This window comes from Limulus polyphemus, unplaced genomic scaffold (assembly GCF_000517525.1).
Source record: "Limulus polyphemus unplaced genomic scaffold, Limulus_polyphemus-2.1.2 Scaffold86, whole genome shotgun sequence".
NCBI lineage: Eukaryota > Metazoa > Arthropoda > Merostomata > Xiphosura > Limulidae > Limulus > Limulus polyphemus.
In genome coordinates this window covers 526,692-539,647 of record NW_013665696.1, presented here as the reverse complement: position 1 = coordinate 539,647, position 12,956 = coordinate 526,692, and positions in this window count along the sequence as shown.

The window sequence follows — 12,956 nt, the reverse complement described above, 5'->3', positions numbered from 1 at the left end:
AGTCTTATTGTAATGTAATGTCACACAAACTACCGATGACAACTAAGCCGATTGTTACAAATAAGCAGATACTAGGATTAGAAAATTATTATGGATTTTATAAATAGACACATAAATAGATAGATGGATTGATGGAGAATTTTTATTTTTTATTAAAAAGTGAAATAAATATACAGGTTGACAAAATGTTTTGAAAAAAAAATTGTTGTAAGATAGGATTGTTGTTTGCTATTAAGCACAAAGCTACACAAAGGGCTATCTGCGCTCTGCCCACTACGGGTATCGAAACCCGGTTTTTAGCAGTATAAGTCTGCAGACATACCACTGTGCCACTGCGGAGCTATAAGAGAAGAAATAACAGTCTTAACAAAATAAACAAATTTTTCATTCTTTATTAATATTAACCAATGTCTTCAGGTGTTCAGGTGCTATAAAGCCATTCTTGCAGTCGTCAATACAATATCAAAAGTATTCGCAGTTTCATTCTTTTAAAATTATTGGTTATTTATTTGTTTATGATTTTTGCACACAGCCGTCCTTAATTTTGAACCAATATACAACTGTAGTCAACAACAACCATTGCCAAATCTTAGACTACTCTTATTTCGCCAAATAGTAAAATCTGACCGTCTCTTTTCTAGCCAACCCAAGAGCACGGCCCCAAACTTCGGAGCACGTTTTTATAGCAACGGGACGCGAGCCATGAACCTTCTGATTTACAGTCCAAGAACGCTGGCCACATATATTGTGTTCCTAATTCAAGCTTTAGAGCATGATATAGTAAAATCCTATGTCCCTAGTTCAAGTTTTATTACCTGATATATTAAAACCTTATGTTCATAATTCAAGCTTTATAGAATGATACATTAAAACCTTATGTCCCTAATTCAAGCTTCATAACATAATAAAGTAAATACCCGTGTCCCTAATTAAAGCTTTATAGAATGATACATTAAAACCTTATGTCCCTAATTCAAGCTTCATAACATAATAAAGTAAATACCCGTGTCCCTAATTAAAGCTTTATAGTATGACATGGTAAAACCACATGTCCTTAACTATAGCTTTATAATATGATTGCTTAAATGTCTTTAATTACGAGACATCACCTGTTCAAATAGCTTTTGCAAATAAATCATGTTCTATGCTGTGAGATTAATATATATGCGTTTCAAAACCAGACATAACCTGAAAACAAAAACATTTCGAAAGGATTTAATATCATGAACAAGATAATTTATTTTGCATTCAAGTCATAAATCGTATGAACATGAATACATTTTCAAAGAGGATTAAACCTTGTATGTTCTGACACGTTCATTTATAAACAAGGTCACATTATTATCAGGAACAAAATAGTTATATCAAATGTAAAGCCAATGCTTTATTGTTGTTTTTAGGGAGAGAAAGTTGTAAATTTTCAAGCAGATAATTTCACTGGTTACACTAATATATTGTAATCGTTCGAATATTTAGTAAAAACATTCGTCAGAATAAATCTAGTGGTGATTCAATTTACTAACTACCCAACTGAACAAGATTATCGAGTCACGTGTGCTAATCTGGAAATTAAAAGTTATCTTCGAATTAGGAAAAGCCAAACTTTGTCGATGTCTAGCAAACAAAAATAAAGTATTCGATGACTATTTAAAGTGTCTAAACCAAGTCCTCGCTGACTATTTAAAGTGTCTAAACCAAGTCCTCGCTGACTATTTAAAGTGTCTAAACCAAGTCCTCGCTGACTATTTAAAGTGTCTAAACCAAGTCCTCGCTGACTATTTAAAGTGTCTCAACCACGTCTTCGCTGACTATTTAAAGTGTCTCAATTAAGTGTCAGTTACATCTAGTACAAACATGGCAGAATGCTTTATGAACTGTTGCATCAGGTATACGTGTAACAGTCGTAGATATCCTAGTATACTCAAAGGTCAGAGGCACCAGAACAAACAAATGTTCCCATAAAGTGACATAGCGGCCTTGGCAGTAAAAAAATTACTATATATATATATATGTATACACGGTTCGTTTCTCATTTCCGGCAGTTGTAACTTCACGCCGATGTGCTGAACCACAACAGGTGTACATTTCCGCTTGCTGAAATCCCTTGTGAGCACCACATGTCCCTGTTATTATGCAACTTCGTCTTACATGCTCTTGATAGAATTATTACCACTGAGAAGCCATGAAAGGGTTTTTTATTGTTGGTTTTGTTACCAATGGGATATTAATTCATAATCCTTCAAGCGCACAGTAATACCTTCAGAAAATGGTCTGATTTTTCTTTGCATCTGTGAAAGCAATATAAACCATAATTTCTGCGAATCTTCACCGTCGTGTTAAGTAATTGCTAATTAGAACTTCTGAGTAAAAGTAAAAAATAAAGAGTAGAATAATACGTTATCCTCACTACATCTGTTGTATTCAGTGGTCCCCCCCCCGGGTGCGAAGTTCGCGGACTTACAACGCTCAAATCTGGGGTTAGATTCCCTGCGTTGAACAGAGTGCAAATAGTCAATTATGTAACTTTGGTTATAAAACTACCAAAAAGAAAACAAAACTATATACAGTGCCAATGAAGAGGCATTTCATTTAATACCAAAGCCCTTCAAGTCGACGAGGATAGACTGATATAGTAGTGGTTCAGACGTATAAGATAGGCCAATAATATAGAAAAAAAAAACATACATTAACGTATTGGTACATTATTTTTAAATACCTCTACAAAAATATAATTACGTGTATATTCTGTGCAGTTAGTTTCACCCCTATTAATGTAAAAGACAGATGGGCCTTCTGTTAACCTAGCTCTTTGTATCTGAGAAAATCGTTACGGGTTAAAAATCTTTAATTTTGGTTTTGGCAAGTTTTCAAATATTCGTAAGTACAAAATAGCAATAGTTTTGGTACTCTATGAGCTTATAGTACCTATGACCGTATTTGGATTCTGAATAATGATTGCGTAAGGTAACGTAAATAAATAAATACATAAGACTCAAGAGAAAATAATCAGCGAAAATTAACATGGAATATGAAATATCAGTGAATAAAATCCATTATTTAAGCGATTTGGATTTTCACGGAACAAATATTTTACATTGCGCCATTTTAGGCAACGGTTCAAGAAAGAGGGATTTTTTTTTTATAAATTTGTCTGCAAATTCATTACCTAAGCAAATATTGTCTTTAATGTGATACTTATATTTTAGTGAACATAGAACAAAAATGCCGCTCGACTCGCAATCTGAGAGTCGCGGGTTCGAATCCCCGTCACACCAAACATGCTCGCCCTTTCAGCCGTGGGAGCGTTATAATGGGACGGTCAATCCCACTATTTGTTGATAAAAGAGTAGCCCAAGAGTTGGCGGTGGGTGGTGATGACTAGCTGCCTTACACTGCTAAATTAGGGATGGCTAGCACAGACTGCCTTCGTGTAGCTTTGCGCGAAATTCAAAAACAAACAATTTCTGGTTTTTGCAAATCTCTCCGAGTCTCCGAATATTCATAAGAACAAAATATCTATAGTTTTTGGTGTTCTATGAACCTATGGTCTAAGCAAACAAATCGAAAACCTTATTCCTTAATGTTCAGCTATAATTATCCCTAACATTAAATTACTGTCTATAGGGAGTGCAACCAGTCAGGAGACTAGCCGCTTCTATTAATCGTCTACATGTTCAACGGCATTTCGCAGCTCGAACCTTGAACTTTCGAATCCGCAACCCGGCACTTTAACCATTAGGTCATACCTGGATGCGTTAATGCAAAGCGTAAACTTGTTATCGAAAATGGATAAAATAATCACGATGTTTCACAAATATTAGCTAATGAACGCTTATATATGAAAGTTATGAACAATTACTGTTAATGGACGTTAAGCGATGTTATTATCAAAGTGTCATTAATTGTTAATCTACAGAACAGTTAATATAATATGTTAATATATCGTGTTTGAGGAAACAAACATTGTACATTTTCTAATTTCATCGTATTTCAACATCGCTATCGTGCTTGTTGTATGTACCCTATAAAAAGATATAACGAATCATGAGCACTCAATTATAACTTACTTCTCATGTCCAATTTTATGTAAATAAAAAACGATAGAAGCATGCATTTCGAAAATCGTAAGCCTGCCTATAACATTGTATAAGTTGCACTTAAATAAAAATAATTTTTTCTATGTTGTAAGAGGGCTCAAATTACGCACTGTAACAAGAAGTTAGCTTAGTTTAGTTACTACGAGATGCTTTTATCTTGTGATACAGCCCTATAATGGTTGTGTTACAGCCCTGTTAATGGTTGTGATACTAGTAAAATTCTCCTAAACATTAATACACTACCTGAATTAACAGCGACAAAACTTAGCAACTTTTCACAACTTCGTGTTTACCTCCATGAAAATATTTATTAATATTGTCACTAAATAAATCTTCGGCATGATGGAAAGTTGTGTTTTTATTTTCTTCATAAATATCATAAAATGGTGAATGGAGTCGTCACTAGCCCTAACTTTATCACCGAACTTCATGCGAAGCTGACACGTTGCTCCAATTTGTCGATAAAATATATTTGCCAAATTTTCTACAAGGCATACTGATATACCATGTTGTTGTCTCCGATTCTTTAAGCGTATAGGTAATGAATATGTTAGAATATGATCTCAACCATATATATATATATATATAGTGTATAGATGCAAATGTTACGTGCATAGACATAATAAAGAAGTGTATTTAGATTACATTTAACTGGTTAAATTACATTACATTTAACTGGTTGAATTAGATTACATTTAACTGGTATACCAAAAACCGCAATTCTCATTGTCGAACATATCTGAGTTGAAGGATTAATAATCTTTATATGATTTTAATCTTTGTATTTTATTTATTTATTATTTATAAGCATTAATACTTACACAAGCTGATTTACCAAAAGGATCCTCCCTCCCCCAGTAGCACAGCGGTATGTCTGTGGACTTGCAACGCTAGAAACCGGGGTTTGAATCCCGCGTTGGGCAGGGCATAGATAGCCCACTGTGTAGCTTTGTGCTTAATTACAAACAAACAAATGCGATTTACATAGATTAAATAGCGTTGATTTGACGTCTTATGCAAATATGTCTTTTGTCTACTAAGAGATATAATGAAGAATGGGTTAATTATTACTTAATCATGAATATACTTTTCCTCGGTATTCTCACCAGGCTATTTGTTCCCCATCTATTAAATAAATCCAGCTCTATTGTTTCTGACCTCAATGTACGTGGAAATAATTAGGCCTAGAAGAGGCCAGAATCAAGCCTGAAATCCATACGGATCGTGAATGCTGGTTAGCCAAGCGTGAAAGCCGGCACGCGGCGGCTGACTTTTCCACCCCCTGTAAAGCCACGAAGCACAAGCGTATCTCCCCCATAGTCGCTGAGACGCTACTCACTTAGCAGCTGAATAAGTTGGAACAAGAAACAGTTTCCGCTCGTTAGAACCGTGGTCACCTCTTGGAAAATTACCTCGAACCCAGCGACTTAGCTAATAACTTTTATTACGTAATACTTGCAGTGGACCACTGTAAAGTGAACTCTTTATTTCTATCATTCAGTCCTGAAATGATTGGTGAATTATTTAAGAAGCTGTCGCGCGTGCCTTCCTAGTTGTAGCGCATGCTCTAAGATCTGATCTTTTTTTTAGGACAAATCAAGAAAGAAAAATTTTGGTTTTTAGTGAACGGCTAGGTGATTCTCTTCTTTTTCTTCACTAAACTGTGAAGTGGACTTCCCGAAAACCTCACACACATCAATAGGGAAGTAGGGTCATTTAATTACGGTTAGAACAAAACTTAGACCGAATGTGGAATTAACACAGAGCAGAATGAAAACAAAACGTTGTAACAGTTTCTCTAGTCTCTTTCCCCAGTAGAGGAAAGAAAAAAAATAACATAACTTCTCGAAAAACAGCACTTAAAGTTTGGTAAAAATTGAAATGATTTAATCCAGCTTTTATTTTTTAGATTTTACAAATTTTTGTTTTTTACTAAGGCGCTCATTTGACTTAATATGCAAAGTGTATTTTTTTCACTTGTATTATTAGAAGCTGTAGTAAAAGATGTAAAGGTCTTGATCCATTAAAAAACTAACTACCTTCCCTCTAGTCTTACACTGCTAAATTAGGGACGTCTAGTGCAGGTAGCCCTCGTGTAGCTTTGCGCAAAATTAAAAAAAAAAAATTTGCTATAAGAAATTGGTAAATTTCATTAATTAATTAATTAATTTACTGATTTTAAGGTATAGTTCTAATGGACTTAATATATTTTATTAAAAGAAATATTTATTTTAACTGAATGTTGTAAAGTAAATTTTCGATTAACCCTCTAATTATATTTTTCTTTCGACCAGGGCCACTCAAGTGGCACAGCGGTATATCTGCGGACTTACATCGCTAGAAACCGGGTTTCGATACCCGTGGCGAACAGAGCACAGATAGCCCATTGTGTAGCTTTGTGCTTTACTTCAAACAAACCAAACCTTTCGACCAGAAAAAAAAAGCTTTATTTTTACATAACTTGAGACTGATGTCTTTATTCATAACAAAAAGAGATGAAAGTTTAGAATTTTTTATGTAATGCGAGTGATCTCACGTCATAAATTTGGGTGTATATACACATATGTATATATATATGGGTGTGTAAATATATACATATGTGTATACATATATATATATGCGTGTATTTATGTATAATCTAGAAAATATTTTGTTAAGCATGGTAAGTATAGATATTTGGTTACCAAACACACGGAAATATACATTACTTGTCATCTCGTTTGTCTGTGGAAAGAAGTCATTATATTTTGAAACGTTACTAATAGTATGAAAGACGAGCTAGTAAAGTAGAGGCTGTTCACATTTCGCAGAATTTTGGGTTTGGTTCTTGTTTCATTTTCGCGTTGATCAGCTTTAAAATAGGGAATGATCGGTTATTTATTTGGTTGTCCACTCCCTTACATTATCTGATTCCGACTTAAAAGCAAATGAGCCTCGGTTAAGTAGACGTAAGTTTTTAATGAGATTACGTTATAAAAAAAATGATTCCCAAACTAGAAAATTCAATTCGAAGGAAAAAGGGGCTGGATTTGAATTGAAATGATACAAAGTTTCGGTGTGTTTCCTTCATTGGGAGGTTTCACATGCACATTTATGTAATAAATTGTTTTAAATCTTCATATTCATTACAATACTAAATAGTTGTTTTCTTGTAGAGATTCATGGTCAACAGCAGTCAGGTAATATACCTTTATATAATAACTATGAATTGCATTTTATCTTACTTTTTTGTCCTTTGTAACATATTTTTGCCATCACTTAATATTCAATCTGAAATATTCTAGTTATGACAAAAAACATTTTGATGTGTCTAAAAATTATAATGAAACAAAACCAACAAGATTATTTGTATTGCACCAAGTTTGCCAAGTAGTGTACCGATCTGTGATAAAACTGTAAAACTAAAATAACAAGATTATTTGGGTTGCACCAAGGTTTAAGGAGTAGTGTACAGATCTATTATAAAACCATGAAATAAAACCAACAAGATTATTTGTATTGCACCAAGTTTACGAAGTAGTGTACATATCTGTGATAAAACTGTAAAACTAAAATAACAAGATTATCTGAATTGCACCAAGGTTTAAGGAATAGTGTACAGATCTATTATAAAACCATGAAATAAAACCAACAAGATTATTTGTATTGCACCAAGTTTGCCAAGTAGTGTACCGATCTGTGATAAAACTGTAAAACTAAAATAACAAGATTATTTGGGTTGCACCAAGGTTTAAGGAGTAGTGTACAGATCTATTATAAAACCATGAAATAAAACCAACAAGATCATTTGTATTGCACCAAGTTTACGAAGTAGTGTACATATCTGTGATAAAACTGTAAAACTAAAATAACAAGATTATCTGAGTTGCACCAAGGTTTAAGGAGTAGTGTACAGATCTATTATAAGACCATGAAACAAAACCAACAAGATTATTTGTATAAACATACAGATCTCTAGCAAGTATGTAACATCAAACCAAGAGTAGTATTTGAATTATAGCAGAGTTTACTTAATAAATGGTGTCCAGTTCCTTACCGATGCTGTCTAACTGAAATGAAAGGATTTTACCAGGTGTAAGAAAGTTTAGGGAATAGTGTACAGATTGTTGACAAAGCTAAAAAATCTAAACGACACAATTTTTAGGTGGTTGTACCAAGGGTTTATAATATAAATTACAGGATTTTTTAATAGTTCTGCGAGAGTTTATGGAGTAGAGTGCAAATCATTTTTAAAACCAAAAAAATTAAACCAAGAGAACATTTTTTGGGGGGTACTAAAAAACGTTACATTTCGGTGAGGGAAGAAACGTTCATCAGTATCTATATCAGTGATGTCATAGGTTTCTTTATTCTACTCTTAGCTTTCCAAACCTGAAGAATCCCTACAACGTCCTGAAACCAGCAACAATATTTTTTTTGAGGTTCAAGGCTTGAGTAAGAGAACATTAAATTGGTGGGCAATAAAATTATTTTACTCATATTCCGTATTTATAGATTTTAATGCAAGCTTTTTCTTTCATGTCATGTGTGGAATCTTAAGTTTTTAAGTTTGTTTTAGACTAAAGCCACATTGGGCTATTTGCTGATTCCACTGCGGGGAATTGAACTCCGGACTTTAGTATTGTATGTCCGTAGACTTACTAGTATTCCACCAGTAGACGTGTGGAGTTAGATTAAACAACCATGTGAAAATATACGAAGCTTGTTTGTATAAGCTGTAGATACCTAACACAAATGCCGGTACAATTATTTTTCAGCGATATTTTGGAAAGATAATTGAATTTGTTTATAAATAGTGAAGCCATATTTCGCACTTCGTTCTTCTTTTCTGAAAATGTAGCAAATTCAGTGTTACATGTGAACGTACGAACTTCGCTATATAGATATCTTGTAGCTTACAGCAACCGTGCTGTAAGATCACTATATGAAAGAATGTTTGTTCTTCAACTGCCAATCGCTATGTTTAAACCATTCGTTCAAACTCTGCTGATTCAATTTCAATCTTCTTTTCAATCTCTACTGATTCGAGTTTCAAATTTATTTTTAATCTCTGTTGATTGAAGTCTAAATTTTATTTTCCGTCTCTGCAGATTCAAATTTTAATTTTGATATTCAATCTCTGCTGATTCAAGTTGAAATCATTTTTTCAATCTCTACTGATTCAAATTGAAATCATCGTTTTTTCAAACTCTGCTGATTCAAATTGAAATCATTTTTTCAATCTCTGCTGATTCAGAGTTGAACAAAATTTCTGAAGCTTCAAAATTGATCAAAACATAGTTGAAGCATAACAAAAAAAATAATTATGTATTTATTACTTTGGTTTGTTTTGTTGTCTTCCTCGACACCAGATTTAATTTTTTTAACTACTCTTGAACGTAATGCTTTTGCTTATTGGATACACATACCGCTTTCGAACTTATATGGTATATCATACTGCATAATGTTTTGTTGAGAAGGTAAAGTATAACATAAGCTCCTTTAAATAGATAATTGTGTTTGGTCCTTCTGAAAACTATTGTAACCACACTTATACAGAGGTTGAGTACATTATATTAAAATTATTTTGGAGCCTCACGACGTTCGGGCGTACTGTTTCTGACAACGGTCATCTTGACAATAGCTATGCATTGCTGTTTCTATTACAAAAGGTGCTTTCGTAAGGCCGCCGTGTCCAAAACACGCCACTCTTCTCTGTTGCTTTCCACAATCCATCTAGAATACGAGAACACTGATTTCCTAGCGCCAATTTCAACAGTCCGATCTTACAAAAAATTATAGGAGTTGCATCCAGCGACTTGAACAGTATTTCTACCTTCTGCAGTTGCGACGATTGAACGGGAGATATGACTGAAAGCCTTATCTTGTTGAACCCATACCATATCGGTCTTATTTTCGGACAGAGATCCTTTGTTTATTACGTTGTATGTTGTTGCCATTGGTTTTTGTGATTTTGGATTCCCACCTGACGCCGCACTTTGCTTAATTAGCACAGCTGGGGGTTAAGACTTGTTGCAAGATTCTTTTCATATGGTACTTGTACTCCCAAGTTGATCCATATCCTTTTTTTAATGCCATTAAGTACAAGGGAGATTCCCCTCGCGAAAATTAAAAATCCCTGATCTGAACACATTTTTAAGATTTGAATTTATGAATAGTTTGTGTTAAATATAACGTACTCAAACATCTGTATATCATATAGCTTTTATATAAAATATAAATATACTTATATTCTATAGATTCTGAGTAAAACAATATAGATATAGTTATGAATATAGAATAGAAACGGGTGTCTGGAAATAGCTGACATGAAACTTATTTGCTCCTTAAGATGGCATAACCCACGCTGAGAATATATATTAAATTATTTATATTGTATTCAACGTGTACGTTTTTTATTGGTGTAGTTATATATTAACGCTTTGTTTTGTTTTTAATTATGCACAAAGCTACACAAGGGCTATCTGTGCTCTGCCCACCACGGGTATCGAAACCCGGTTTCTAGCGTTGTAGGTCCGCAGACATACCGCTGTGCCACTGGGGGGCATATATTAACGCATCCTTACATAAAAATAACGCTGGGATCATTCAGTTGTTATCTGATGTGGCAGCAGTCGGTTTTACATTTTGATTTGGTAATACTTACCTGTGTTCTGATGAGGTAACAATCAGTTTTGCTCTGCTCAGATAACGTTCTGATGTGACCTGCTAAAACCAATTCTAAGCTTATGTGATTACAGTCATTTTGTTCTCTGCTCAGACAACATTGTAGTTTGATCTACTAACAACCAATTCTAAGCTTATGTGATGACAGTCATTTTGTTCTCTGCTCAGATAACATTGTAGTTTGATCTGATTACAACCAATTCTAAGCTTATGGTGATGATCAATTTTATTCTCTGCTCAGGTAACATTGTAGTTTGATCTGATAACAACCAACTCAAAGCTAATGGTGACGATCGATTTTATTCTCTGCTCAGATAACGTTTTGGTTTGATATGCTAACAACCAACTCTAAGCTTATAGTGACGATTAGTTTTGTGTTGATGTAGTAACAATTAGCACTGTGCTGATGGGACTACCTCATAACTTACTGAACACTACAGTTTTTTTGGACCAATATAGTGATATCGTTCATTTGATATGTATTTGATCTTTAACTGTGTGAAATAATACAGACAATTTTACAAGGTAGACTTGATGTCCTTTTAATTTATTGTATTAACGAAATATTTTTATTCTAAAAATCAGTCTTTTGTGGAAGAAAAGAAAAGCAACACTGACAGTTACTTGTAAACACCATTTAATTGTGATTGGTCGTTTAAAAATACATCTATAATAGCATGCTAAAGTTTAGTAACGTCTACAAAGAAGGGAAATTTTGACGCTTTGTCTTCTGATAAGAGTTTAAAAGTTTAATGAAATATAATAGTTTATATTAACGAATGTATATTATTTTCATATACAGGCCGAGCGGAAATATTTAAGTATATCAATGGATATACTGTGCAGTCGTATCGACTACTATAATTCGCAAGAAAAACGTTACATGGATGTGTGCGTGTGTAAGTATGTAAGTAAGCCAAAAATTCACATTTATTGATACGCAGATAGTGTAAGTAGTTATGATTTACTTTCGTGACAAACCTCTTTTCAACCTACATGTTTATTTTAATGCAAATCACAGAAAGGACACCTATATATTTTTCATATAATATATATATATATACTTATAAAATGAAAATATTTCAGATTCCATTATCATGGTAAGTTATATCTCAGAGTTTCATCACAATTAGTTTACAAGGTACTATTTTTACCCCATAAAGTCTTTTTTCCCCTCTTACAGAGTGATATTTTGGATTTGATCCGTTACCTTTCTTCGTAGTGAACGTGATTGGAACATTATATTCCGGAAATATTGTGATTGATAAACACATTTTTCTATTTTCATAAACGCATATCTTAGCAATAATGAATATGGCGGGAACAAAAAACAAAAATTAACAACAATAATACCAACAACAACAATAGTTACCTTTAGTGTATTCTAACCGAAGTAACGTAGTTAGTGTATCAGTAAGAGAGGTCAGTTGTCTTTGGCTTAAACCTTGATAATGTTAGCTAAGCTTTGCAGAACCTGTCTGTAACAGTAAATTTAGAACCAGTTCTAAATATTTGATGTTGTGGTTTTTCGAACACTTAAGGCTAAAGTATAAAATAGTCTTAGCTAATATCAATCAAGCCTTATCCCCAAATCTTTGGCTTACGGGTTAAAGCAATGAGACAGGTAGATTTCGTTCACAGTCCTGACTTTACGTATCTCAGTCCTCCGCGAAGCACATCGGTTTATAGCCGCAGGACAGTAACTATAGTAAAGGACAAAGCTTTCCCCCTTTTCCCCTTTTTCGACTAATCAGGTCCACCAATAGAGAGTGCGATACATATGTGACCTATTGTAAAAAGCCTGCCTTAACGTGACGTGTTGGTACAGCGTATCCAATGAAAACAGGTGTGGCAGTGTTACGCAGAGTGTCAGGGGATCGCTTACAGGTGAGACTTCGCGCAGCCAGCATTCCCCGAAGTATAGTTGAACGAACCATCCGACCTATGTCTAGTGGCACCGCCGTCCTGGTCTCGGCTCCTTTCCTCTCCAAGCGTTCCAATTCCATGGCCTCCGAGATGGCGGATTTCCACGATGTAAGGTGTTTGTATAAATAGCCTTAACTAATATTATCTTATATCCATCATTTTTAATCTATGAGTTTATTAACTTAACTCACGTCCGTTTTCTTGGTGTTATGAACAATCATATACTAACCTGACATGAGATTAATTAGAACAGCAGTAAGTCAGAAT